Consider the following 26,754-nt stretch of genomic DNA (forward strand, 5'->3'; position numbering starts at 1 on the left):
GTCAACTATATTTTAGTTCAATTTATGTTTAAATGTATTAAATTAGATGACCTAACTAACCAAAGAAAGGAGCTCTGGTGGCACTGTGGTTAAAGCATGTGGCTGTGAACCAAAAGTTCAGCTGTTCAAATCCATGGGACAAAGCTGAGGCAGTCTGCTTCTGTAAAGATTTACAGCCTTGGAAACCCTATGGGGCTGTTCTACTCTGTCTGATAGAGTCACTGGGTTAGAACCGACTTGATGGAAGTGAGTTTGGTTTTTCTGTTTGTTTGTTTGTTTTGGGGGGTGGTATATAACTACGCAATGAAAGTATAGTGGGAGTTTGGCAGTGTGGATTCTGCTGGCTTTACACTGTGGTTTCCTTTGTGTATTTTCCTTGGTTTGGTGTGTCTTCTGGTGAGTAAAAAGTTGGAACTCTCTGAAGTCATATAACCACATAGGATTAAGAAAAGCCAAGTAAAGACAAGGAAATAAAATCAAGTTGTCAGAATCCCTAAAACACCTCTGGCTTCTTCCAGAACCCAAGTAAATAGAAAACAACGAAAGTACAGGCGGGCCCCACTTAGACTGTGGATGGCCCACTGGCCAAGGCCTTGTGGTTTCCTGGCACCAGCCTATAGCAAGTGGTTGTAGGAATATGATTTTCTGGGTCTCTTCCACTTCCCTCTAACAGAAGATAAGTTTGGGATGTTGAGGTGGAGGTGGGGTCTGTCCTTGGCCCCCATGGTATAGATATTCCAGCCGCAGGCCTCACTTCAAGAAAAGCACTTCTGTGGTTTACAGATTTTTTCTTTTAGTGCCAATATATGATCAGTTTAATGTCAGGTTAAAGCATCTTTAGTCTTTTTTTGCTATTGTTTTGAAATAATATATTTGTGAAGTGGATTAAAGAAACACTGGAAAGTTCAAGTGTAAAACATACAAACAAGGCATTTGGTGGATTTATCTGGCTTTGTAAACAAGTCTGAAAATGAGTGAGAGCTAAATATATAAAGCAATTAGTTGTCTTTTATCATTTTTAACTCAGATATGTATTTAACACTTATTTATTTGTTAGTTTTTTATTAAGAAGAAACACAACTTTGAACTTTGGCTAACATTGTAGGATGTTTTTGTAATTGTTTTCTACTTTTTCAAAACATGATTTGATCACTTTTGTAAACATAGGCCGTTTTTGAATTGCCTCTTTTACTTTCCCAAAAGACCAGTTACCACTCATGGGTCTGGAGAACCTCTTTTTACTGTATTCTTATAATAAATGTAAAATATTTGTAGCAAACTTTGCCTCATCATGTTTAATCTTTCCATCCTGTTTACATTTCTTTTTCTTTTCCACATAAATATGATCTGAGTAGACGAAAAAGGAGGAGAGATTTCCATGGTAACTGGCCTCCTACAGATGTAACAGTGCATAAAAGATTATTAGCTTACAGTTTCCTTATAATTAAGCTTATGAGTTCTGATGAGAATGGGTGTATGCTGCTTACAGTCCAATCACTGCTTCCTCTGTTTAGAAATCAAAACTGAAATACAGTTCAAGGCCCATTTTGCCATGTGGATTGGCTGTTGGCCCATCTTTTATTACTTAACAGGATTGGTTTAGACATCACTGGTTGAGAAGAGGAAGATGACAAGAAGGACATTTGGAAGGAGAAGCTGAGACCTGCTACTCCACAGCAGTTATTGGCACGCATCCTTTCCTGTCTCTTGTATAGGCTGAGCTGGAAACAGGGCCAAGGCACCTGACTTCTGTTACCCTTCAGGAAGCAAATCAATAACCTTTCTAAAACTGCATGCTGTTATTTACACAGGTTTTGGGCAATATTCCAGACATCGCCCATTCATTTGCTTCCCTACACTAAACCAAGCTGCCTCCTCACTCTGGATCATGAGTTATAAGAGCTGCTTTTATAAGAGTGTCTACTTTTCATGAGGCAGTGACAAGCTTCTTAGGACAAGCAAAGCAAAGCCACACACCCTCTCCACCTTCCTGACTTGTGCAATGGTCTGACTGCTTGTTTCTGGGCCCTTGGTGAATTCCTTTTCACTACAGCTCTTAATTGTCTGCCTAAGATTATATCCTTATCTTGAGCAGGTTTGATTTCCAGTGAAGCATCCCAGCCAGCCTGTAGGTTGAGTTCTATTCATTACAACCAGGTGCAGCCATCATCAAGGAAGGGTTGGTATCTGACTGAAATCCCATTCCCCAGGAAGGACGAAGAGCATCTCTGAAGTTCCCTGGGGTTTCATGGATTTTAAAATCTTTCACTTCTCTGTGCACTCTACCTCTAGCTAGTGATTTCTTCTGGCAGATGGTGATGATGTTGCTTGGATGTAAGAACTAGCGTCTATTAAAAGCATCACAAGTTACTCCTTAAGTGAAGTGCTTTTTCATACCTCCCATAGTCCAACACATATGGACTAGCTAAACACACTTAGGCTGCACCCTTCTGATTAGAGTGGAGTAAAGCTGACAGGAAGGAAAGGCCTGGTGATGTACTTCCAAAAATCAGCCAATAAAAGCCTTGAGAATCATAATGATCCAATCCAAGAATCGAGGGGCCGACTCAGGACCAGGCAGCATTTCATTCTACAGTGCATGGGCTTGCCATGAGTCAGGGGCCAACTCGACAGCAGCTAGCAACAACAACACAACTTTGATGATGCAGGGTTCCAAAGGCAGCCTTGATTCCTTGTCCCAGAGCAGATGCTTCATACTGAAAGAAGCACCAGGGTGAAACTCAGGACACCCAAGTACTTTCCTGGTTGGGCTCTGTTCTGGTCACCTAGTGCCACTCTGACAGGAATATACCACAAACGGGATGCCTTGAACAAACAGGAGTTTATTCTCTTACTGTTCGGGAGGCTAGAAGTCCGAGTTCAAAGTGCCAGGCTCTAGGGGCTGTGTGAAAGCCCCTTGACCTTGGGTTTCAGCTCTGCCTCTTGCTCCCAGCCCACTAAAGCTAGAGGCATCTCTTCACTCAGGCAGCTACTGGCTGCTGAGGATAACAAGCCCAAGGTCAACAAATAAAAAGGCACAGTCCCGATGTTCCCAAACCACATAGCAGGCCATTAATTCAAGTCCATTGTAAGTCCCAAGGTCGGCAGAGCATGCCATAGCTAGAGACTATTCCCAAGGCTTCTCCTTATATACAGGAAGCAGACCACATCCAAAGACAGCTATTCAGCTGCTTGTGGTAGATCCCAATGATCTAGATTGCCAGTCTCATCATGGGGAATAACTCCCACCAGCTGCCCAGCCACTCAACCAGGCCCAGCCAAGTTGACATACAAATTTAACTACCATAATTTATAAACTTGGAGACCATATCACTGTACATGCCATAGTTTCCTCATCTATAAATGAGGTTATACTCAATAATTGCCTAGTAATGGGCTTTTTTTTTTTTTAATTGGGGGTGTGTAATCCGAGAAGCTGGACTATATGAAGAAAAACGTGGTATCAGGATTGGAGGAAGAATCATTAACAACCTGAGATATGCAGACTATACAACTTTGCTTGCTGAAAGTGAGGATGACTTAAGGCACCTACTGATGAAGGTTGAAGAATACAGTCTGCAGTATGGATTACATCTCAATATAAAGAAAACAAAAATCCTCACAACTGGACCAATGAGCAGCATCACAATAAATGGAGAGAAGATTGAGGCTGTCAAAGAATTCATGTTGCTTGGTTCTACAATCGATGCCAACGGAAGCAGCAGTTAGGACATTAGATGACATGTAGCATTGGGAAAGTCAACTGCGAAGGAACTGTATCAAGTGCTGAGGAGCAAGGATATCTCATTGAGGACTAAGGTGTGCCTGACACAAGCCATGATATTTCCAATCACCTTGTATGCATGTGAGACCTGGACAATGAATAAGGAAGACCGAAGAATAGTTGATGCTTTTGAGTTGTGGTGCTGGCAAAGAATGCTGAAAGTACCATGGACTGCTAAAAGAACTAACAGATCTGTCCTGGAGGAAGTGCAGCCAGAATGCTCCTTGGAAGCAAGAATGGCCAGACTTTGTCTCACCTATTTTGGTCACGTTGTCAGAAGGGACCATTCCCTGGAGAAGGATGTCATGCCTGGTAGCGTGGAGGGTCAATGAAAGAGAGGGAGGCCTCCAATGAGATGGATTGACACGGTGGCTATGATGATGGGCTAAAGTATAGCAGGGATTGTGGGGCTGGCGCGGGATCGGGCAGTGTTTCGTTCTGCTGTGCATGGGGTCACTACGAGTCAGAAACGACTCGACAGCACTTAAAACAACAACAAATATTTTCATCACTCATACTCCTTTCCTAAAAGAATCATAATTTCCTCTCCAACATCTGGTGAGCTCCTAATGAAAAGGCAATTCCAAGTTTCCATCTCTTTCTACATAGTCAAAAGATCATTACTCAATTGGGTCCTTTCTGCTAGGTCTGAATCTTGAAGAGAGAGACAGAAGGAGCATCTAGAGGGTGTTCATGAATGCAGATCTAGTCCCCCTGGGAGAATATTACTGTAATTCCTGCTTCCAGGAGTCCCTGAGTGGCTGAAATGATTAAGCTACTAGCCAGACTCATCCAGATGCCCTCATGAGATAACCCTGGCCATTTCCTTCCAAAAGGTCACAGCCTTAAAAACCCTATGGAGCAGTTCTACTGTGCACACATGGGATTGCCACGAGTCAGAATTAACTCTGCAACAACTGACAACAACAACAGTCCTCCAGAGCACACTTGTGTGTTTGTTTTTCCCGTTCCTAAGCCTAGTTCTCCAGCTTCCTATTGACCTTGGAGTCTCCTGATAGACTTCCAGTTGATTCTTTTTACCTAAATTATCCATAGTCAATTTCTGTTGCCTGCAACCAAGGATCCTTCTTGTTGTTGTTATGTGCTATCAAGTTGGACCCCACTCATAGCGACCCCGCCTTGGATTTCCAAGGCAGTATCACTACGGAAGTAGATTGCCCCATCTTCCTTCCAAGGAGTGGCTGGTGGGTTTGAACACCAGCCTTCTGGTTAGCAGTCAAGTGCCTTAGGCACTACGCTACCAGAGCTCCCAAAGATCCTTTGTTGTTGTTGTTATGTGCCGTCGAGTCGGCCCCGACTCCTTGGGTTTCCGAGGCAGTATCACTACGGAAGTAGGATTGCCCAACCTTCCTTAGAGAAACAATTATTTCTAAGGTGGCTTCAAGTTTTGACATTCTGTGATCTCCCAACTCTCCTCAGGGTCATTCCCTAAACACCAACACTATGCAGGATGGGGTCTGTTCCTTTGGGTGTTACAAGGTACCTGTCAAAATTCAAGAATGATGGGAGAAAGGAAAGATCCCTAAAGGTTCAGTCATCCAAATGTGCTGCTGATTATCTAAACTAAGCCTTTTAATGTTTCCCCAGCTCCGGACCTAAGTAATTCAAAATTATAAATGTTTCTTTTGCAGTCTCCCTGTGGTGACAGTGGCACCATAGGACAGTTAAATGATAAGGTCAATGGACTAGAGCGTTGTGAAAGACTAATTGATCTATCACAGCAATATAAATGCCAAGAATTAATAGAAAACTAAATGTCATGGGAAGCTGATGTATTGACAACCTTAGAAGCTACTCACTTCTGGCCTCCTTCTCCCAGCTTTCAATAGCGTTTAATCATCCCATATTAGAGGGTCCTTCCCTTTCCTGTAAAATATATATACACACATACACATACATACCACCAAACGTTTCCATGTAGGCCTGGGTAAAAGCCAATAAATTATATAAGCCTGTTAGGTTTTCATCCCTAGCTAATCTTCCAAGCAGCCCTTGGAGGCTTTCCCTCAGCCTGCTGCCTGACATCCTCCTCTTGGCCCCCTGCCAAATGTCTAGGAGTGATGATGACACAATAATGCAGCCCAGCAGGGCTCTGAGGAAAGCACTTAGGATCCATTTGTCTTGATGCAAGGAAGTGAGTGGGGTAGCGGGAGGACTTCGTCATTGGTGTCCCATCCAGGCTGTCAGGCTCATGAGGTTAGGACAGTGAAGCCACATCAGAGTCAGTCAAAAATGCAAAAACCAGGCTTTTGTCCCCTCCAGAAATGCACAATTTATTTATTTATGTTATTAGTCTTGTTGTTGTTGTTGTTGTTATGTACCGTCGAGTTAGACTCGACACATAGCAACCCCTCCCTCCTTGGGTTTCAGAATTGATATCACTATGGAAGTAGATTGCCCAAACTTCCTTCCGAGGAGTGGCTGGTGGGTTTGAACCACCAGCCTTCTGGTTAGCAGTCAAGTGCCTTAGGCACTATGCTACCAGAGCTCCCGTTATTAGTCTTAGGGAATATCAATAAGAGATGGAAACATCTTAGCTATTATGACTGAACTATTACTTTTAATCACAATCAATTTAATCACAGGAAAGCGGGAGGGGCCATTTTGTCCAACCAGGTTAGCCCTTACGTTTCTTTTTGTATACACTAAATCCAACACCTCCCCTTCATAGCTCTGCTGCATATAGAAACTTAAAAATTGGACAATAGCAGATTGACAACACCATCCCTCCCTTCTTGACTTCATTATTCTCTCCCATCCTTTCTTCTCCCCCTCATACACACCCTTTCTCATGGTCTGAAATGAAAGCCTTTGTCAGTACACACCACACAGTTCCTTATCCCAAAGCAGGCGCTCCATGAATATAATTATTTGTGTCTTTTAAATTGTATTACTCAGCAGCAAACTTGGAAAGACGAGGTTATTTATGAGATTAAACATAAGATAAATTAGGAAAATTAGAAATAAAAACAAGTCCAATAATAAAGTACAGAGAAAGAGAGGAAGCCAAGTATCTGAAATTCATTAATAGCTACAATTGGACAATATATTTCACTGAATTTCCTGACAACCAAAATGAGAGGAAAAAGGAGGAGGGGAAATTACTTATATTAGAAAATAAAAAGGGCTGAAAATGAATGAGCTAAGGATTCAACTTACGAGGTTAGGGAGAAGAAGCTACAAACAAAGTAGGGAAAAGGAAATTAAGCAATTGCAATTAGGAAGGACACAGTAGGGGTGGGGTGGGGGAGCAGATATTAATGAGATAGAAAACAAAAAGAATAAAACTTGAAATTGAAGCTTTGGCCAAGACTCCAGGGTGGAAGAGATCAGATACTCTAATGGATGTTGTGGTGAGCTGCACAGATCTCTTTCCAGGACTGAAGTATTCATTCCTTTAGCTACTGGGAATGTTTTCTGTTGACACTTCAGAGCTGAGTCCCTGCCCAGAAATTGCCCTCCAGAGAAAGGAACTTTCTCTCCACAGTCACCTCCACCCTGGGCTGCCTACGTCAAGTGAATGCTTGATACAGTACAAAGGTCCATCTTCCTTGCCTCTATTCAAGGCAACTCTGAAGGGCAAGGCCAACTCCAGGCCTCAGAAGAGAGATGGTGAATGTGTCTCCAGCTTCTTAAGGAATGCAGAAGAACTAAATTACCACAGCATATGGTCCACAGTTGAGAGATCCATAGTGATTGGGATCTTCAGAGAACTCATGAAAGCACCCCAGAAGGAAGGAGTCAGTTTTAAACATCTCTAGGCTCAGAAAGCACAAAACTGAAAGAACTTCCCTGCTCTCTTTTCTCTGTCCTCCCCATCTCCCACTCCAACCAGGAGAGGTCAAAAAGTGGAAAGAGAAAAAGAGAGATGAGGCCAGCCATTCCTATAATAAAGAGGAAGACTCCATTTTTTATGTTTGACTGCTGACAGCTTTTAAGCTCCAACTCTTTCTCTTCCTCTTTTTGCCCAGGTCTAGGTAACTCAATAAGAAAGCCCCACCCTCCCTTCCTTAGTGCTGGTGGGAAGTTCAAGCCATGCAAACTCAAGTCCTGCTCAGGGGAACCCTCAGCCTGGCCCCACCTCACAGTAAAAACCAAAGCCACCAAGACAGGTTTGCTCCTGCCCTGCTACTTCTAGAAAGCCCCATAGTATGAATAATAAGTCTTCTTATAATCCCTTGGTGAAAGTAGTGTCATCAGTCTTAGCGTATAAATTATTCTAATAGGAATGGATTCATTTTGCGCTACATGGGATAACTAAAAACCATGTCCTTCTCATAGACCAGGAAGTCTACATCAGGTCAAGGGAAAAAGATGAGAAATTAAAGTTCAAAATTTATATTATTGCAAAGGACTGAATATTTTAAAATATTTAATTGAGAGTGTGTTTGCAATAAAGTGATTATTAGACTTTCTGTTTTCCAAGATTGAACATAAAAGCCATGGCAATGATTCTCAATGATTCAGGGAGTGAATTTGCTCCTGGGGAGACATTAACAATATCTAGAGACATGTTCAGTTGTCACGACTGGTGAGAGAGCTACTGGCATCAAGTAAAGTAGAGGCCAGGGATACTGCCAAATATCCCACAATGCACAAGATAAACCAAAAAACTAAACTTACTGCTGTCCATCAGATCTGACTCATAGCAACCCCACCTCGGGTTTCGGAGGTGTATATCCATGGAAGTGGATTGCTCCATCTTCTTTCCGAGGAGAGGCTGGTGGGTTTGAACGGCCAGCCTTCTGGTTAGCAGCCAAATGTTTTAGGCACTGCACCACCAGAACTCCACAAAATAAAGAATTTCCACCCCCAAATGTCAATTGTGCCATGATTGATAACCCCTGAGTAATGAGGTCTATCTTAATTTCCATCAAGGAGCAGTGTAAGAATTTCTTTAACTGTATAATTTTATAAGAACTATAAAAGACAAAAAATAAAAATGCTATCTTATTTACTTCTCATAATTTGGCATGTTCAACAGTGTACTACTTACACAGAGAAAGAATCTAAAGGATGAAGAAAGTCAAAACATGTCTGTCAAAACAATACTCTGGTGAGATTTATCAAGAAAAAATAAATTATATTATGAATGAATAGGTAGCTAAAAACAACAATGGACAAAAAAAATTGAATGATGCTGAAAGCATCAGAGATGGAAAGAACGCACAAAGTCATTGTACCAAAACACATGGTCAATGTTCAACTATTTCAGGAGCAATATATCATCAAAACCTAATGGTACTGAAGGAAGAAGCCCAAACTCCACTGAAGGCACTGGTGAAAAAGAAAGCTCCAGGAACTGATGGAATGCCAATTAAAATTGCTTACTCATCTATGTCAAGAAATTTGGTAGATAGCTACCCAGACAAATGACTGGAAGAGATGCATATTCATATACATTCCAAAGAAAGGCCATCAAATGGAATTTGTGAATTTGTCATTAGTACTATGAGCTAGCAAAATTTTGCTGAAGATAACTCAAAAATGGCTGCAGCTGTATATCAACAGGGAATTGACAGAAGTTCAAGCTGGATTCAGAAGAAGATTTAGAACAAAGAATACCATTCCTGATGCCAGACAGGTTTTGGCTAAAGTAGAGAATATCAGAAAGATGTTTACCTTTGTTTCATCAATTATGCAAAGGCATTCAACTTTGTAGATCATAACAAATTATGGATTTGTTACAAAGAAAGGGAATTCCAGAAGAATTGTGTTCATGCAGAATCTATACATAGATCAAGACACAGTCATTGGAACATAAGGGGATACTGCATAGTTTAAAATTGGAAGATGTATGGCAGGGTTGCATTCTTTCACCATATTTATTCAATTTATATGCTGAATGAATAATCTAAAAAGATGGGCTATGTGAAGAAGAATGTGGCATTAGGATTAGAGGACAGCTCATTAACAATCTGTCATATGCAGATGACACAACCTTGCTTGCTGAAAATGAAGAGAACTTGGAGCATTTACTGATGATGGTTAAAGACTACAACCTGTGTATGTATAACACCTGAATATGAACAAAACTAAAATCCTGAAAACTGGATCAATAAACAACATGTGGATAAACTATGAAGAAATTGAAGTTGTAAAGAATTTTGTCTTACTTGGATCAATAATCCATGCCTATAGCAGCAGCACTCAGGAAATCAAATGAGGTGTTACATTGGGCAAATCTGTAGTGAAAGACCTCTATAAATCTTAAAAAGCAAAGATGTCAGTTTGATGACTAAGGTGTGCCCGACCCAAGCCACTATGTTTTCAATTACCTCATATGCATGTGAAATCTGGACAATGTAAAAGGAAGACCAAAGGAGAATTGGCACTATTTGGATTGTAGTGTTGATGAAGCAAAATGAATATACAAATCTGTCTTGAGTGAAGTACAGCCAAAATGTACTTTAGAAGCAAAGTTTTGAGACTTTACCTCACTTACTGTGGACATGTCATCAGGAGGGACCAATCCCTGGAAAAGGACATCATGGTTGGTAAAGTACAGGGTCAGCAAGAAAGAGACAGAACTTCAATGAGATGGATTGACACAATGGCTGTAACAGTGGGCTCAAGTGTAGCAATGATTATGAGGATGACACAGAACCCAGCAACATTTTGCTCTTTTATACAGCATTCTACTCTATGAGTCAGAGCCAACTTGATGGCACCTAACAACAACAACATATCTTTTAATGACAAAGAATACTCTGTATTGTAAATAATTCTTTGTAAATTGACTACAAATAAAATACAATTATTATTCATTGTCCAATAGAGATCCATATAGAAATTGACAAGATAATTCTAAAATTTATATTGAAGAACAAAGGGTCAAGAATAGCAAAGGCCCTAAGGCAAAATCAGAGAATATAGGGATGGGAACTTGTCTTACTAGACAAGATCTATCATAAAGCTGTAGTGTGGTATTAGTACAAAGGTAACAAATAGAAAAAGGGTCAGAATGGAGAGCCGAGCCCAGAAATAGACCCAAACATATATGAGCACTTGATATATTACAAAGCTGGTACTGCAGATCACTAGAGAAAAGATGCATTACTCAGGTATAAGGAGACTTGGTTATCCACCTAGGGAAAAAATTTTGAGATAAATACTTCACAATATATTTGCATATTAAAAGAAGGTAGTGGATTAAATTAACATGAAAGAATATTAAATTATTTAGAAGGAGATATCCTTAAAACCTTGGAGCAGGGAAGTGTTTCTTAAGAAAGACACAAAAGGAAAAGATTGCTAAATTCAACTACATTAAAATTAAACATTCAATTAATCAAAGCATATCATTAAAAAGTTAAAAGACAGGGGACTTCTGGTAAGATGGCGGAATAGGCAGACAAGCTACATGGACCACCTTCAACAAAAAAAAAGAGAAACCAATTGACAGAGATACAGAAGATAATCCTAGAGCCTTGAACTGTGAAAGGAAGTATACAGGGGTGGAGTAGGCACCAACTAGTGGAAAAACCTGAATGAAAACAGTGAGTACGTAGACAGAGCAAGACTGTCACCTACTCTGACAGGACCAACAGCCTGAATATTTCTAAGTGGTGTTGGGACTTGAGAATTGACCTAAACACCAGCCTTAGTCACCAAGGGCTGCAGGGACAACTGCACTGGTGGCCTATGACTAGGAAGGGAAAAAGGAAGGAGGGAGACAACCTGAGCTGTGGACTTTTGGCTTTCTAGAGGGTACAGCCATTTTGATTGTTTACAAGTGGCAGCCATTTTGGATATTTAAAGTGACCAAGGGTGCAGCCATTCTGAATGACTACTAGCAGTGGCCTTTTTGGACAATTTAAAGTGACAGCATTCTCATTCAGATTCCAAGGACCTAAGAATAGGCTCTCTTTGCCAAGGATGGCAGGGACATACGGCAGGCTGACAAAGGGAAAGGAGACAGGTGGTGAGTGTATAAGTGCTGCCAAATAAGGAATAAAAGAGCACAGCACAGTGCCCTGCTTACATAGATAACATACAAACAAAACAATGAAAATGAAATCGTGGGCAAGTCTGTCCAACATACAATCACCAATTAAATATAAACACAAAAACGTCACAATGCCTCAGAGACAACAGATCATCACAGTCCACACTAGGAAGCAAGATAAAGCAGAAGAAGCAAGGGACCAGGATACAGACCCAAAACACACCCTGAGGAAGATGCAGCATTGGAACTCCCTAATCAGGAATTCAAAAGAATTATATTTAGGTACCTTTAATGCATTGAAAGACAGATCAAAGAAAACACTGACAAAATTAAGGAAAAGACAGACAAAACCCTAGAACAATTTCAAAAGACAATACAAGAACAAAATGACAAAATAAATGAAAAATATAGAAATGATACAAAAATACACACAGAAATCCAAAAGATTAATACTAAATTTTCAGAAATAGATAAATGCATTGAATGGGCAAAGGATTAGAACTGAATCAATGGAAGACAGAATTAGTGAAATTGAAGGAAAATACCTCAATAATTCTTTGGAAAGGGATCAATCAGAAAAAAGATTAAAACAAAATGAAAAAAGCCTAGGATTCATGTGAAATACCATTAAAAGGAATAAGCTATGTGTAATCAGAATTCCAGAACAGGAAGAGACAAATTAAACCACAGAAAAAATTGTCCAAGATTTATTGGAAAAGATTTTTCCTGGTGTGGTGAAAGATGAGAATATATCCATTCAAGAAGTCCAATGAACCCCAAATAGGAGAGATCTCAAAAGAAAATCACCAAAACATATTATCATCAAATTCACTAGAACCAAAGACAAAGAAAGAATCCTGAAAGCAGCACAGGATAAACCAAAAGTTACCTACAAGGGCCAACCAATAAAACTAAGCTCAGATTTCTCTGAAGAAACCATGCAGGTGATAAGACAATGAGATGGTATATATAAAACTCTGCAAGAGAAAAATTTCCAACTAAGAATTATATACTCAGCAAAATTGTCCCTGAAATTTGATGGTGAAATTAGGACATTTCCAGATAAGCAGAAATTAAGAAAATTTGTTAAAACCAGACCAACCTTATAAAAGATGCTAAAGGGAGTCCTTTGGACAGAGAATCAACAACAGCAAACCATAACTGACCATTAACACACATGATGACATAACCCAGAAACCAACCCAGTTATAGAAGAATCCAAAGTAAATAAGCCTACAAGATTGTAAACAGGGAACCAGAGACATCAATTGACAAATGAGGGCAACTACAGACTAAAAAGAGGGAAAAAATTGTGTAGTTACAGAAATTCTAATGGTAGGGAAGTCAAGACAACTTCAAGACTGAATGGACTATTCTAAACTTGTGAAGAAAACTGAAATCACAGGGTAACCTCAAAGAAAAATGATAACCCTTCAAATCAAAATAAAAAAAGAGGACCAGCACAAATATTTAGCAAATATTAAAATAATAGCAATGAAGGAAGTGATAACATGATTCATAAACAAATCAAGCTCAGCACAGAAATTTATATGGAACAAAGAAATCAACACCACAAAAAAGCACATAACAAAATTATAGCAACAAATTCATACTTGTTGATAATTACATATCTGGGATGGGACTTATCTCTAAGATTTACAGAACACTCGAAAGCCTCAACAGCAAAGGGATTAACAATACAATTGAAAAATGGGCAGAAGACATGAATAGACACTTCACCAAGGAGGATATTCAGGTGGGCAGCAAACACATGAAGAGATGCTTATGATCATTGGCCATCAGAGACATGCAAATCAAAACAAAAATGAGATATCACCTCACCCCAGCACTGATGGCAAGGTTCAACAAGAGAGAAAATAACAAATGCTGGTGGAGATGTGCAGAGATTGGGACTCTCATACACTGCTGGTGGGACTGTGAAGTGATACAACCACTGTGGAAAGGAGTATGGCGATTCCTTAGAAAGCTAGAATTGGAGATACCATTTGACCCAGCAATCCCATTACTAGGTATATATGCTAGAGAGGTGAGAGCCAGGACAGGAACAGATATATGCATACCCATGTTCATTGCAGTGGCAAGAGGATGGAGGCAAATACATCCCCATCAAGAGATGAATGGATGACCAAACTGTGGTACATACATACAACGGCATGGTATGCAGCACTGAGAAATGATGTGGAGTCTACAAAGTGCCCCATGGCGTGGATAGACTTGGAGAACATTGTGCTGAGTGAAATAAGTAAATCACAGAAGGACAAATATAAGTATTAGTTCATTGCTGTGGAGGGTCAAGGAAAGGTTTATATACGGAGGGAAACTTTCTTTATTGGTTGCTGGGCGGGGAGGGGGGAACACTGCGAAAAAAAATCCATTGATCTATGTCACTTTAGTTTTGTGTATTTCACTGTACATAAATTATATTTCAATAAAATGCATTTAAAAGAAAAGTTAAAAGACAAATCATAAGTTGAAGCCAATATTCACAATACGAATTAAAATTACAAATAAACTATAAGCACATGAAAAGTGTTCAACATTATTTGTAACCAAGAAAATAAAAATTAAAACCTCAAGGGGGATACCACTGCACAGCTAACAGAATGGCTAAACTTATAAAGACCTATATTATCATCACTGGCCAAGGACATTGAACATCTGAAAGTCTCATATATTGCCATTGAGCATGCAAAATAATACAGCCAGCTTAGAAAACATTTGGGCAAATTTTTATGAAGTTAAGGACACACACACACACACACACACACACCCCGTATGGTCCAGAAAATCCACTTCTACATATTTATCCGGAGCCCTAGTGGCACAGTAGTTAAGAGGTTGGCTGCTAATCAAAAGGTTGACTGCTAACCAACAGGTTAGTGGTTCAAACCCAACCAGCCACTCTGTAGGAGAAAGATGGGGCAGTCAGCTTCCTTAAAGATTTACAGCCTTGGATACCCTATGGGGCAATTCTACTCTGTCCCATAGGGTCACTATGACTCAGAATCAACTTGACAGCAACAAGTTCTTCAACAGGTACTTAAACAATACAAATGAAAACACAAGGAGCTCTGGTAGCATAGTGCCTAAGGCACTTGACTGCTAACCAGAAGGCCTGCAGTTCAAACCCACCAGCCACTCCTTAGAAGGAAGGTTGGGCCATCTACTTCTGTAGTGATACCACCTCGGAAACCCAAGGAGGGGTCACTATGAGTTGGGTCCAAGTCAACTGCACATAACAACAACAACAACACACAAAGCCTTGTCTGCAAAAGCCTTGCACTAAGTGAAAAAAAAAAAAAGGCATAGAAGACTTTATACTGTATGATTCCATTTACATGACATTCTGAAAAGGCAAAACATATCAGGACAGAAAATAGATCAGTGGTTGCTCAGGGCTGAGGGTTGGAGGAGAAGACTGACTACCAAGGGGACAGGAAAAATTTACTCGGTGATGGAAATGCTATTTATCTGGATTGGGGGGTGATTATTCAGCTGCATACACTTGTCAAAACTCATTTTAATTGTATATTTTAAAAGGTGGATTTCATTACATGTAAATTATACCTTATTGAATAAACTCAATTTTTAAAAATTTAGAGTGAAAGAAGCCAGTCATAGAAGAATTCATACAGTATGATCTCGTTTATATAAAGATAAAAACTGTTTTATAAAAATGTATAATATTGCTTTGGGATGCATAAGTATGCAGTAAATTTGTAACATAAACCAAGGAAATACATACAAAATTTTGAATAATGGTTTCCCTTGGGAAGAGGAGAGGAGTGTGATTAGGAGAGGCACACAGATTGTGTCAACTCTGTTTTGGCACCTGTATTGTTATTCTTTATTTCTTACACAGTATATACTTTTGTATGTATGAATATTTCATTGTATAATAAAATAAGCATGAAAACTAAAAATTAAAATGAAAAAGGAAAATAATTGGGTTGTAAATTTATGTGTTGGATGAACTTTTCCTATATAGACTTGCCCAGAGACACAATTTATCAGTTTCCTTGTCTAAATAATAAATATTTATTGGTTTAATCTTTTCTTATAGGAAGATGATGCCTGTAGAACCTTGTTTCTCTGATATTGTTGTTGTTAGGTTCTAATGAGGTAGCTCTGACTCACAGGGACTCTATGTACAAAAGACTACAACATTGCCTGGTCTTGCACCATCCTCACTATCCTCGTTGTGCTTGAGCCCATCAACATAGTCACTGTGTCAATCCATCTCATTGTGGGCCTTCCCCTATTATGCTGACCCTCTACTTTACCAAGCATAATATCCTTCATCTTTCTCCAGGGAATGATCCCTTCTGACAACATGACCAAAGTAGATGAGATGAAGTCTGGCCATTCTTACTTCTAAAGGAGCATTCTGGCTGCACGTCTTCCAGAACAGATTTGTTTGTTCTTCTGAGTCCATGGTATTTTCAGTATTCCTCACCAACACCACAATTCAAAGGTGTCAACTTTTATTCAATATTCCTTATTCATTGTCCAGCTTTCACATGCATATGAGATGATTGAAAATACCATGACTTGGGTTAGGTGCACTTTGGTCTTCAAAGTGACATCTAAGCTCCTTAACCATTTAAAGAGGTCTTTTGCAGCAGATTTGCCCATGGAATACATTGTCTGATTTCTTGACTGCTGCTTCCATGAGTGTTGATTGTGAATCCAAGAAATCCAATGAAATCCCTGACAACTTCAATCTTTTCTCCATTTATTGTGATGTTGCTTATTGGTCCAGTTGTGAGGATTTTTGTTTTCTTTATGTTGAGGTGTAATCCATACTGAAGACTGTAGTCTTTGATCTTCATAAGTGCTTCAAGTCATCTTCACTTTCAGCAAGCAAGGTTGTGTTATCTGCATATCACAAGTTGTTAATGCTCCATTCTTCTTCATAAAGTCCAGCTTCTTGGATTGTTTGCTCAGCATATATATTGAATAAGTATGGTGAAAGAATACAGCCCTGATGTACACCCTTCCTGATTTTAAACCATGCTGTATCCCTTTGGTCTATTCAAATGACACCCTCTTGTCCTGTGTACTGGTTTCTCATGAGCACAATCAAGTGTTCTGGATTTCCCATTTTTGCAATGTTATTGATAACTTGTTATGATCTACATAGTCCAAAGCCTTCTCATGGTCAATAAAACACAGGTAAACATCCTTCTGGTATTCTCTCCTTTCAGCCAAGAACCATCTGCCATCAGCAATGATATCCCTCATTCTATGACCCTTCTGAATGCAGCTTGAATTTCTGGAAGTTCCCTGTCCATATATTGTTTTAACAAATTTTTAATTATCTTCAGCAAGATTTTACTTGCATGTGATTGCATGTGATATTCATGATATTGCTCGATAATTTCCACATTCATTTGGATCATCTTTCTTTGGAATGGGCAAAGACATTGATCCCTTCCAGTCAGTAGGCCAAGTAGCTGTCTTCCACATTTCTTGACATAAATGAGTAAGCACCTCCAGCACTTTTGTTGTTATTGAAACATTTCAGTGGGTATTCTGTCAATTCCTGAAGCCTTGTTTTTTGTCAGTTGCTTTAGTACAGCTTGGACTTCCTTCAATACCATTGGTTCTTGATCATACGCTGCATCATGAAATAAGTGAACATCAACCGATTCTTATTGGTACAATGACTTTGTGCCTTACTTCCATCTTCTTTTGATGTTTCCTTCATCGTTCAGCATTTTGCCCATAGAATCTTTCAGTATTGACACTGAAGGCTTAATTTTTTTCTTCAGTTCTTTCAGCTTGAGAAATGCCAAGTGTGTTCTTCTATTTTAATTTTCTAACTCCAGGTCTTTGCTCATTTCACTGTAATACTATATTTTGTCTTCTTGAGCTGCCCATTGAAATCTTCTGTTCAGCTCTTTTATTTAAGCAATCCTTCTATTCATTTTAACTACTCTCTATTCAAGGGCAAGTTTCAGTGTCTCTTCTGACATCCATTTTGGTCATTTCTTCCTTTCCTGTCTTTTTAATGACCTTTCTTGTATGATTTTCTTGATGTCATCTCACTATTCGTCTGGTTTTTGGTCATTGCTGTTTAGTGCATCAAATCTACTCTTCAGATGGTCTCTAAATTCTGGTGGGACATAATCAAGACCATATTTTGGTGCTCATGGACTCGTTTTAATTGTCTTCAGCTTCAACTTGAACTTGTATAAGAGCAATTGATGATCTGTTGCACAGTCAGCTCCTGGCTTTGTTTCGACTGATGATATTGAACTTCTCCATTGCCTCTTTCCACAGATGTTGTCAGTCCGATTCCTATGTATTCCATCTGGTAAGATTCATATGTATATCCACCATTTATGTTATTGAAAATGGATATTTCCAATGAATAAGTCATTGGTCTTGCAAAATTCTATCATGCAACATCTCTGCATCATTTCTATTTCCAACTACCAATGCTTCTTCTTTGTTTCCAGCTTCCACATTCCAACCACCAGTAACAATCAATGCATCTTGATTGCATGTTTGGTCAATTGCAGACTTCAGAAATTGTTAAAAATCTTCAATTTCCTCACCTTTGGCTTTAGTGGTTGGTGCATAAGTTTGAATAATAGTCATATTAACTGGTCTTCCTTGTAGGTGTATGGACATTATCCTATCATTGACAGCATAGTACTTCAGGATAGATCTTGAAATGTTCTTTTTGATGATGAATGCAATGCCATCCCTCTTCAGTTTGTCATTTCTGGCATAGTAGACCATATGATTGTCTGTTTCAATATGGAAAATACCAGACCATTTCAGCTCATTAATTACTAGTATATTGATATTTATGTGTTCCATTTACTTTTTGAAAACTTCCAAATTTCCTAGATTCATACTTTGTACATTCCATGTTCCAGTTAGTAAAGAATGTTTGCAGCTGTTTCTTCCCATTTTGAGTTGTGCTGCATCAGCAAATGAAGGTCTCCAAAGCTTTATTCCATCCATGTCATTAAAGTTGAGTCTACTCTGAGAAGGCAACTCTTCCCCAGGTGCATTTTTAATTCCTTTCAATCCCTAGGGACTCATCTTCTGGCACTATATCAGACAATGCTTTACTGCTATTCATAGTTTTCCAGTATTATATTAGACAGTGTTTCACTGCTATATATAAGGTTTTCAGTGGCCAATTTTTTCAGAACTGGATGGCCCCATCCTTCTTCCCAGTCTTTCTCAGTCTGGAAGCTCTGCTGAAAACTGTTCACTATGGGTAACCCTGCTGGTATTTGAAATACTTGTAGCATAGCCTCCAGCCTCATAGCAACACACAAGTCACCAAAGTATGACAAACTGACAGACGAGTGGTGGTGTTTCTCTAATAAAAGTCTCATATCTACAACCCAATAAATTTTAGCATTACAACTGGTCCATGAGGAGATATGCTTTAATTTTAAAATGTCTCCAGGGAAACATCTTGAGACTTTTTCTATGTTAAAGAGTACCACATTAACCTGGCAGGAATGGTTGACAAACAGGACACTCAGAAGGGCTGCCCTCCATCTGGAAATAATTCCATCTCCTTGTTTTCTTAAGATGTCCCTAGGTGGCGTAAACAGTTAATATGCTGAGCTGCTAACTGAAAGATTGGAACTTTGAGTCCAGGCCTCAGAAGAAAGGCTTAGTGATCTACTTCTGAAAAATCAGCAAATGGAAAACCCTATCAAGCACGATTCTACTCTGACACACATGGGGTGGCTATGAGTTGGAACTGACTCAATGGCAGCCATTTTGTTGTTGTTATTTCTTAAATAGCTTAAATAGCTAGGTTCAGAAGGTTGAGCATGACAGTGTGCTGACTTTAATACCAACACTCAGAGCAGTAATGTGTTCAGTTACTGTGGTCCAGGCAAAGCAGAGTGACTGAAAGAGTCTGAATATGACTGTCAAGAATGCACAAATGACTGGAGAGTACTAAGCAAGTATCCTCTTTTGGGATCTTACAGGGAGTAACCAGCATTGAGTTTTTCTCCCCACTTCCAAATTCCTTGCCCAAAAGTCTGTCTGTGCCAACTTCTTAATCTCTGAATTTCCACATTTATTCTCAAACTGCCTGTTTTCTGAGCTGACCTACAATACCTTCCACCCTTTGGAAGAGATCAGGTGCTTCACTGATGTGGACGAGGACAAGTCCCAGGCATTGCTTGAAAATGGAGCAATGACAACTCTGCTTGCCGGCAAGGGAATGGGACACAGGATAGTTGCTGGTTTTCTCATGGATACCTCTTTTTCCTGAGTTTGCCTGTTCTTGATCAATGACCATTTCTGAAACATTAGGTCACTGCTCTTAGAAAGTTTGTTCAATGCTCAAACTCTCAACTAATAAAAGAAAATAAAAGCTACATGGAGATAAGTTTTCTTACCTATCACATTGGCAAAATTTCAAAACTTAATTAAAAAAAATTCTAAAATATATAAGGAATTACAAATAATCTGGAATATCCAAAGCAATCTTATAAAAGAATAAAATTAGAGGACTTACACTAAGAAGGTGTAGTACTGACATAAGTATTGACAAATAAACAGAACAAAATGGAGCCCACAAATTGACCCAACTTATATAGTCAACTGATTTTTTGACAAAGGCACTAAAGCAATGCAAGGGGAAAAGAAAATCTTCAACAAAAGCTGCTAAAATAACTGGCTATGGAGAGATTAAAAAAAAAGAAGAAGAGGAAGAATCTCAACCCCCTAGTTCATACTATACTCAAAAATTTGCCTAAGATGATTCATATTCCTAAAAGTAAAACCATGAAATGTTTAGAGGAAAGATATTTTAGGAGAATAACTTCATGACTTAGGGAGTACCCAAAAATTTCTAGAAGAGAAAAGGCAAAATAATAACTTCCACTCATCAAAAAATAATGACTAGGCAAATAAAAACCTGAGAGAATATATTCACAAAACATATATCTAATGAAGGACTAATATCCAGGATAAGTAGAGGAGGGAATAATAATAATAAAAAAACTTTGTACAACTTAATAAAGGGCAACTTTTTATTTATTTATTTTTTAAATGAGCAAAAGATCTGAACAGCACTTCACAAAAAAAAGACATGAATTATGAATAAGCACTGAGGAGGTACTCATTAGTCATCAGGGAGATGTAAAGTAAAACCATAATTAAATATCATGACATACCCATCAGAATGGCTAAAATTTGTCTCATGTCCTTTGGACACATTATCAGAAGGGACCAGTCTCTGGAGGACATCATGCTTGGTAAAGTAGAGGGTTTGTGAAAAAGAGGAAGACCCTTAATGAAATGGATTGACACAGTGACTGCAACAATGGGCTCAAACATGGCAACGATTTTAAGGATGGTGCAGAACCAGGGAGAGTTTTGATCTTTGTACATAGGGTTCTATGAGTTGTAAACAACTGAATGACATCTAACAACAACCATAGAAAGTGTTCACAAGGATCAGGAACAACTAGAACTCTCATACAATGCTGATAAAACCAAAAGCCAAGCTCACTGCCATTGAGTTGATTCTGACTCATAGTGACCCCTTTTGGGTTTCCAAGACAATAAATCTTTACAGAATTAGATTGCCCAGTCTTCGTTCCACAGAGTGGCTGGTTGGTTTGAACCACCAACTTTCTGGTTAGCAGTCAAATAAGTACCTTAGGCACTACCCCACCAGAGCTCCATTTTACTGATGGAAGTATAAAATGGTGCAATCACTTTAGAAAATGTTAGGCAATTTTGAATAAAAAAGTAAGCACAAACCTACTGAGTAGTCCAGCAATTCTTCTCCTAGGTATTTACCCAAGAAAAATAAAAACATGTCATATGTCATGTGTTAGGCTGGGTTCTGTAGAGAAGAAAAACCAGTAAAGGTTAGAGAGAGAGAGAGACTTATCTTAGGAAAGTGGCTCACACATTTATAGAAGTTGGCAAGTCCCAACTTCTTGGATCAAAAAGTCAAGCTGGAGGCTTTTCCCACCTCACACAGCTGCAGGGGGGCTGACAAGCTCAAGGTTGGCAGGTAGTATACCGGCTGTTGACTCCAAAGAATGATGAATCCAAGATCACCAGGCCTGGTGGATCGTTCCCTCACAGAGAGATGTAGGCAGCACAACAGGATCCAGATCCATAGAAGAGTGTCTCATTTTCCCAGGATGTTCATAAATATATTGGAAGCAGGCCACACCCCTAGGAAAACACCTTTTCAATTGGCTGCTCAAAACACATACATCTGATCTCATCACAGGAATAACCTACATCACAACTGCTTAAACCACTCAGAATTATGGTCCAGCCAAGCTGACACACAACTCCAACTATCACATGTCAATAAAAAGACACAATATTCATAGAGCATTATTTAAAATGTCTAAAAAGAGACCAAGTGTCCAGCAATAGGAGAAGGAATAAACTGGTAAATTCACACAATGGGATATCACTCAATGATGAAAAGGAATGAATTACTGATTAGCACAACATAAATGAATCTCCAAACATTATGCTAAATGAAAGAAGCCTTATGTTAAAGTGTATATACTGCATGATTCCATTTATATGAAGATTTAGAATAGGCAAAACTGCTGTGGTGTATAAAAGAAATCAGAACAGAGGTTGCCTCTACAGTGGGAACAGAAGAAGCAATGTGGGAACATTATGAGGAGGTATTAATGTTCTATATTTTGTCAGGGGTTTTGTTTACATGGAGGTATGTATGCACTTGTTGTAATCAATGATTATACACTCATGATTTATGTAGTTCATTGTAAATTATACATTTTAAAAAAACTAAGCAAATACTGAACTGTAATTAATGATCTGCATGCTGAAGTATTTAGGGTAAGGATGATGATGTCTATAATTTATTTTAAAATGCACCAAAATGGACTGATGGAAGGACCCAAAACCCACTGCCATCCAGCTGAATTCTTACTCACATAGATTATTCATATAGGATTCTTACTATAGGACAAAGTAGAACTGTTCCATAGGATTTCCAAAGCTGTAAATCTTTACAGAAGCAAATTCTCACATCTTTCTCCTGCAGAGTGGCTGGTAGGCTCGAACCACCACTCTTTTAGTTAGCAGCCAATGCTTGACTGCTGCACAACCAAGGCACCTAAGTAGAAAGATAGAAAAATGGATAGGTATGCTATAAAGCAAGTATAGAAAAATAATCATTGTAGAATATAAGTAGTGGGCATATAGTTGTTCTCTGTTAAAATATTCCAGTTTGGCTGTATGTTTGAAATTTTTCATGATAAAATATTTTTAAAAAGCAGGATACAGAACTGTGTATATAACATGTACCCTTTTATTTAAGACATAGGAAAGAATAAGAAAATATGTTCATCACTTGCTTATATTTGCCTCCAGAAACACTGGAAAAATAAACAGGGGGAGTAGTTTGGAGTATCTCGGTGTAGACCTTTTGATACTGTTTTGCTCTTGAATCATGTAAATGTATAACTTATTCAGAGAAATTGCATGTTTTTAAAAGAAGATAGTTTGCCTGAAGAAGGAATAAAGATGAGTAAGATTTAGTAGACCAGCTCTTCGTTCCTCCTCCCATGTCTGAAATCCATTCATCCTTAGATCTTGGGAAAAAAAGAGAAAAGGCAGATGGTTGAGTTTCTTGGAAGTTTGCCTTGAAACTCTAAAACCTGGCAACCAAATTACAAAGCTCCCTTGGTGTACCTAATGTAATTAACTCAAACTGGGCCTTCTAGTGAGATTTCTATTTTAGCCGTACCTTTTCTACCTCTTGTCCTACACGTATTCACTCTCACACTCATTCATACTCAGATACTCACACAGTCACATACTCACATACACACTCATACAGTTACATACACTCATTCATATACTCACACATACTCACATATACTCACATTCTCTCTCTCTCTCTCTCTCTCTCACACACACACACACACACACACACATATTCACATAGTATTGTGTAGGAATGATCCCAAGGAACCCACTGGTTTCCTCCTACCAGATGTGGAAGGCATACATGTGAATGAGAGGGTTAAGGAATTTATGAGACGATTCGATATTTGGAGAGAAAAGAAAGAAATCATTTTTCTCAGGTACACAGAATGCTGTTAAGACTGATTACACTGGGGAAAGGCCGGGGAAGGGCGAAGAAGTTGACCCCACAGCTAAAAAATTAGAGCTATGAACAGCAGCCAAGAAAACCCAACTGCCTCTAAAAGGAGAAACATCAAAGGAGAGATTAAATTAGAGCAGCGATTTAAAATCGTGGATGGGCTGTCTGTCTTTATCAGCTCACATCACTAATGAAATCTGAATCTCTGTGGAAAGCAGGGAGGAAAATAGAGAAAGAATTTTAAGAGGAGGCTGGATTTAGAAACGAGCGTCCTTGGAGAGGCGAGATGTTTAATCAATGAGCCTTGTAGAACTATCCCGGATCTTCCGCTTCCCTTTCCTCTAGCTAAGGGCCTTCTAGGGAGAGTCGCGGCCCATGTAAGGGTAGATTTGGGGAAGAGAAATCACTGGAAGGAAGGAAAGAAACAAAGGAATGTGAACAAAAATAACCAGGAGTGCTCCGGAAGTCGTTAACAAACATAATCGAGGGCTGCCTTAGGTGAAGAGCTGTGTGGAACAAAACAGTTCATCGCTATTCTCAGTCTGCATAACCAGGACCCTAAACCCCACAGCGCCCCGCACTCTACTGGTACCCCACATTGACTTCCTCTCTTGCTGTCAGCCTGGGGATTCGCCTGTAGAGGGCACATCCTCTGGCCTAGCCCTCCAGTTGCCACGGAGCTGGGAAGCCTCAGCTCTCAGGAAAGTTCATTCCGCAAGGCCACGGCAGTCTCTACCATCCCACCCACCCGCAAAGATATTGTAGAACTGGGAATGTTCTATGCACTTGAATGGAAGTATAGGAAGTACCTATACTTCACTTTGGCAGTGATCATACTGCTGCAGCAAGGCTTCATAATCTCAGAGACCCAGAGAGGGTTATTAATCTAGTTCTGGGCGTGAACACAGCCAGAGGCAGCCATCTGTCCTTGGAGGTGGCTACAGGGGCCTTCAGAACATGATCAGAAAAATCACGCAGAGGAGCAAAATTGTCTGACAGAACCCCAGCGGCCTTGTTCTAGTGGTAAGCCTTTTCTATCTCTCAAGTCAGCTAGCTTTGGGCAAAACTGATGGGAAAAGTCATCCCCAGGCTTCGTGGCCTTCATTCTCTGTTGAACATTTTCCCAGAATTCTACAAGCCTAGCACTCTGCCTTCATCCCAATCTTGACAATATCTTCTGTCAGGGAACATGATGCTATTAGTTATTTTCACCTCTGTAAATCAGACAAGGAGCTCTGGTGGCATAGCGAGTAAGGCATTTGGCTGCCAACAAGGACATTGGTTCAAACCTACAAGCTGCTCCACCAGAGGAAGATGAGGTAATCTACTTCGGTAAAGATGTGCAGCCTTGGAAACGCAACAGGGATTGCTATGAGTTGGAATCGACTAGATGGCAGTGAGTTTGTTTTTTAAATCAGAGACTGTAAAAGTGCATGACTTTTGACATAAATTGATTTGGGTTCAGATCCTGACATCATAACACACCCTAAAGCACTGAACAAATAGCACTGCTGCTCTGACCTTGGATCTCAGGCTATAACTTCCAGTGGAATTAGTCAGCCCTTCACACACTGGCCGACTGGATTGCATAATACAGTGGTGTCCAAATGCTCTCCCTTCTCAGTCCCTTAGTGTCTCGGTAATTTTTTCATGGCCAAAAGAAATGCTTAACAGTTCAATTTATTAAGTAGTCACTTCCTAGCAACTTAATAAGTATTTATGTTAAACAATTCAGTAGCTGCTTGAAATTATACACATAAATTGAAAGAAAAAAAAAAACAGCATTTTGATTTTATTCTTCAATAACCACAATTGCTTACTAATGGGATGGATGCACCTATTGGGCACTGCACAGCTTCTTGAACCTTGGAATGACATTTGACTCAACTACCTTCATTCCCTGTCCCACATTAATTTTTGTTAAGAACTTACCTTTTTAATGCAGTAACTACTGAAAAGTCAACTTCATAAAGATATGCTGCCATCACATGAAATATAGGATAATTTATTAAAATGACAAAACTACATACATCTAGTAATTCATAAGCTACCAGATAGATGCTTCTATCAAAAATCTAAAATATCCTGTGGTGCCCTGAGGTACTGTTGTGCACAGTTCAGTAACCACAGCCCTAATAATGAGTATTTCATTTTTGGTCCTCTACCTGGGTTCAAGTCTTGTCAGTTTCCACCTCTTTAAAACCTGTAAAATTATGGTGCTTCCTTCATAGACATCTTGTGAAAATTAAACGGCATTGTCCTTTTTCAAGTGTCTAGCACAGGGCCTGGAAAAGAGATCTTTGAATTAGTTTTCTATTGTGCATAAATGACCAAAGAATTAGTAGTTTTAAAAATTAAACATTTATTATCTTGTATTTTCTGTAGGGAGGCATGGCTTAGCTGGCCTCTGCTCAGGGTCTTTTTGTTGTTGTTGCTTGTTGCCATTGAGTCAGTTCTGACTCACAGTGACCCCACGTGTGCAGAGCAGAGCTGCTGCATAGGGTCCTCGAGGCTATGACCTTTCAGAAGCAGATCATAGGCTTGTTTATCAAGGCACCACTGGGTGATACTTCTGGGTAGCAGTTGAGCACTTAGCCATTTGTACCACCTAGATACTCCTAATCCAGGGTCTTACCACACTGAAACCCACTGGTAGGCTAGGGCTGCAGTGTCAGCAAAGGTTTCATTTGAGGGGCTCAAATAAAGTATGACCACTTCTAAACACCCTCACATTGTTGGCAGGTCTTCATTATATTGCTGACTATTGGCCAGAGCCTGCTCTCAGTAACCTAGAGATTCAACCACAGTTCCCTGGCACATGGCTCCCTCCATGAGCAATTCATATAACAGCAGCTTGCTTATTCAAGGCCA

The sequence above is a fragment of the Orycteropus afer genome, unplaced genomic scaffold (genome assembly GCF_000298275.1).
Source record: "Orycteropus afer afer isolate SDZICR_OR568_19922 unplaced genomic scaffold, OryAfe1.0 scaffold00350, whole genome shotgun sequence".
Lineage (NCBI taxonomy): Eukaryota > Metazoa > Chordata > Mammalia > Tubulidentata > Orycteropodidae > Orycteropus > Orycteropus afer.